The sequence below is a fragment of the Limulus polyphemus genome, unplaced genomic scaffold (assembly GCF_000517525.1).
Source record: "Limulus polyphemus unplaced genomic scaffold, Limulus_polyphemus-2.1.2 Scaffold7649, whole genome shotgun sequence".
NCBI lineage: Eukaryota > Metazoa > Arthropoda > Merostomata > Xiphosura > Limulidae > Limulus > Limulus polyphemus.
The window spans coordinates 34,353-38,584 of record NW_013673259.1 but is presented as its reverse complement, the minus strand read 5'-3'; the positions used below and the strand labels follow the sequence as shown (position 1 = coordinate 38,584).

General features: G+C 33.6%; 1 long non-coding RNA gene across 3 annotated transcripts in view; it reads right to left on the bottom strand.

Moving 5' to 3' along the window:
• Positions 1 to 278: 278 nt before the first annotated feature.
• LOC106474756 overlaps positions 279 to 4,232 on the bottom strand; it is a 34,924-nt gene continuing 30,970 nt past the window's right edge. The window contains exons 7-8 of one of the 3 annotated variants that reach the window (XR_002614021.1): positions 2,486 to 2,562; positions 320 to 369 (exon numbers count right to left, since the gene is read on the bottom strand). This is a non-coding gene — a long non-coding RNA (uncharacterized LOC106474756). Of the gene's footprint in view, positions 2,563 to 4,232 lie in introns of all 3 variants that reach the window. The other 2 variants (XR_001291767.2, XR_002614023.1) reach the window with 2 other exon arrangements.

Here is a 4,232-nt window from a genome sequence, read left to right as displayed (position 1 = left end):
CCATTAATTCTTTAAACATGATGTTACGTATCTCCTTGTTTGTTAATTTCCCATAGAAATTCTTTCCGAGAAACTTCAGTGATACAAGTCATTTCTTGATTAAAACTAGTTTATTCTTTCTCGATACAAACTTTGTAATACATTTAACAACTTTTATAACACACGCTATAAATCACAGTGATTCACACACATTACTTATGGTGCCTACTGTTCGCTTGACTCAATTATCTATCTCTCCAATACCGCTGGTTTTCTCGCCAGGCTTATATACTAAAAAGAGAGTGTCTCGATCAGACTAGAGTTGCCGGGCAAATTAATGATCCTTCGAGAAACTCCAGCGTGCATGTTCCCAGCGTCGCATGACTTCAGCTGTTGTAACAACAGTTATAAATCATGAGCAACAAACCACTCAAATATATTATAAATGTGTTTATAATTAAATTGATAGTTATAAATCATGATTAGTGAGGAGATATCAGTTATTTTTAAATATTTTTTGGGAATGGCATATAAATGAAATGTCTAGTGGAGTGCAGACACACATTCTGTTTATAATGTTAATCACTGACAGTTAAAACCTTATCAATTACTATAACCATTCAAATTATATACATCAACTGTACAAACTAAGCTTCTTTAAGAATATCAAAACTCAAGATACAGTTTTCTGATTTGCAGCTTCTTTTACTTGAATGACTTATAATTACTACTGTTTTAAAGATTCTTTGGAATAAATATGATTCTTGAACTTAAGCTAGAATAGTTTCACATCAATTTACATTTAAAGTTAAAAACAAAGTAAAAATTCAAACACTATTCTAGCCTGGAAAAAGTATTAAAATAAAATTTTACTCTACAAACAAACCACCTTTTGTACATAGACACCAGAAAATTTCATTTCATTATACTTCTTAACAAAGAAACCAAGAGTAATTAACCTGAGGGCAGTTTATACATAATTTTAACTCTTTGATGCTTAAGTGTCAGAGGTGAAAGTTCAGATACTGGTGATATTTCCTCTTTTTTTTTCTTGGGTACAGGGTGTTTTCTTCTGTTGTCTGCTGTGTAATAATCAAGGATGCTAAGTTCTATTGGAGAGCTGTTATCTATTATTTCATGATTCTTTGCCACAGATGTTATTGCCTGTTGAGATGATAGAGTTGATTGTCATTGTCTGCGATTGAGAAATCTTTCTTAATTTTATTTTTCTCATGTTTTCCTAACTTTTGAACCTTTCCAAGGTTTGACTGAGAAAATGGGTGGGTGGAATAACCAGAATAACATTCTTTAGACTTTTTAAGTAGATGATGCTCAAAATTTAAACTGAAGTTGTTGGTAGTTTACAAGATGGAAGTTTTATGTTAACATCTGTATCTTTTTGGGTCTTTTTGGAACATTTCTTATACATAATTTTTTCCATTTTAAGATTTTCTGAACCCGAGATGGAGCAACAGTTTGTAGAATGATCAAACAAGTCTTCAGGTTTTTCAATTGGATTTTCTTTCTCCCATTGTAATTGAAATATTTTATTTCAGCCCTTCATTAGGAACTTGAGAATCATGACAGCTACTCCTGTCTTTCTCAAATATAAATTTCTTGTTTTTCTAATAGAGAAGATGATGATGCAGAGTTGTTAATCTTTGTTGTAATGCTCAGTTTTGACTTAAAAGTTGTTTTTTAAGTCTTTAAACATTTTTTGTGAAGTTACATGGACAGGAAAACAACGAAGATCATTGTCAATCAACAAGAAAGTTCTTACACCAGACAGGTCACCCATGGGAGGTGAGACTCTCATCGGTCTGCGAGCAACAAAAGATGCAGTAAGAAATACTGCACTAGATGGACAAATACACTTGATAACCATAGGAAGAGATGTTGTAAACTCAGTGAAGATGTCCCATTCAACAGCAAAAAGAGAAGCTGAAGAAGAGAAGGGGAAAAAAAAAAGATATCCAGATATCCAATCACAGAATGTGCTGCCGCCCAGTGACATCACCAGATGTCTTCTAACCTCTGACGGAAGTACTACATTCTTAAGCCTAAGAAAATATTTCTGAATCTTGAATACTCTTGAGGGTTGACCAGGTATAAGGGATACGCATGGAACACCAACTGCCATTGGAATGGCTAAGCCAAAAGTCTCAATACCACCACAAAAGCAGTGCAGACTAACAAGTCAATAGGGGATCATCTTCTCCACCAACACTGTTGCAGGAATTTAAAGTGAATAAAAGTTCTTCCACACAGGACTACCCACCATCTAGACAAAAATAAGGACTTATGACTTGACAGCAGCATTGGTAAAGGGATTATTTTGTATATGGTACTCCACAATGAGAACTTGTGCTACTCATATTTTTTCAGATAGCATAACTTACCCAAGTGTTACTTACTTTAGAATGATATAGATAGACACAATTTTTTTTATCCAAACATATTTAACCATTACTTCTAGTTTGTTTGAAGGCTAAGATTTATTACTTACTATCCAACCTACTTGTTGTGGCACTACCAAAAGCTTCTCAATGCATGGTTTTTGAAAATGATAAAGATGAAAGTCATCTGAGAAACAAAACCTTGGATAAGTCTATTAATAAGGAATAACTATACTTAAGATGTACAAATTCTAAAAATATGTTTAAGGACTTTGTTTACAGTCTATACTTATTGGAACTTTACAGAGATCAAAGTTGAAACATTTTTTTAATCCTCCTTTGGAAATTACACTAAATTAATTTTGCAAAGTTGCAAGATATATGAATTCTTGAATATTTTTAAGTAAACAAATTGCTGAAATAGAGTTAGAACTACTATTTTTACTTATATTGTAAAATCTATTATGCAAGCATGCCTTCTCATTCCCGAGATGTCCACTAGATCTAATAGGGTAAAATACTAAAGTACTTCCAATTTCTCAAGACATTATATCTTAGAACTTAATAGTAACCTTTGATTTACCAAGACACTGATTCCACAGTATAATTCAGTATTAACCTCCAAGTTATCAAAATATTAAATCTTTAAAGTATGTAAATAATACCACCTCCAATTTACAGACATTAATTTCTCAATGTAATTCAGTTGTAACCTAAAATTTATCAATACACTATGTCCTAGAAGTAGTTCCATACTTCCAACTTCCCAAGTCCCATTGCGACTTGATAACAACTTAGGAATATTATAATTGACATACATGGCAATATGTCAGGTTTCATGTACGAGCCAGATTCTTTACAGTAGGTTTCTGTGACTTGTTGGAGATAAATTTCAACAAACAGCACACCATCCACTTGTTTTAAAATATTATATTCAAAACAAGTCAAACATATGTATAAAAATTCATTACACTATTGGTCATCACAGTTGCATCCAGAGCTTTAAATAAATGTATCCTTTTCATCAAAGTCCACACAGGCAGGTTCAAGTACTTTATAACACTCTTTCACAAGACAAATTATTCTTCTTTCTCTTTGTTGTTATAATACGGTTGTGAAAATGATTTTACATATTGCCTGTTATGATTAAACTAACAATCACACAGTCTAATTTTAATTTCACTAACTTACTTTTATTTCTTCTTGCACTCTATATCTGAATGTATTTATAAGCATGCAACAGAAAAATCTAAAACTAACCAAGTCGTATATTGGTGCCATCACACACATGGCCTCAAGGTCTCCCCCCGTAATATGGAGTGTTCACTTTTATTCTTTTTATGGGAAACTTTCTCACTGTCCTATCAATCAGCACACACAGGCGTATCATGCCTGTTATCTGGTCATCAGATACTAGAATGGTTCTCACTACTGCACCCAGTGTCATGTAAACCTTCACTTTCTTGTCCACAACATAGCCTTCTCCTATTGGCATGTTGTGATTTGTTGTCAACTCTCAATGTTTGTCACATGCTCCAATCACCACTGGCACTATTTACCTGTTTGCTAACTTGAGCTTACCATCAGTCATGCTGCACGATTTAATCATGGAAATAGCACTTCCTTCCTGTGGTGAATCTGATGGGTAGTTTCTATTCTATTTTATTTGGCAGCAGCATCCATAGTGATAGTCACTCTTTTCTTGTTTCTTACCAGCACCATCTTTGTAGGTAGCTCCAGCTGCTTTATGTCGAGATTTCTGTTGTTCCTTGTTGGTGCCAGACTTGCACTGTGCCCTACTTTACAACAAACATAGCATCTCTTCTCCATTTGTCTATAAACCTCCTGTCACCTTTG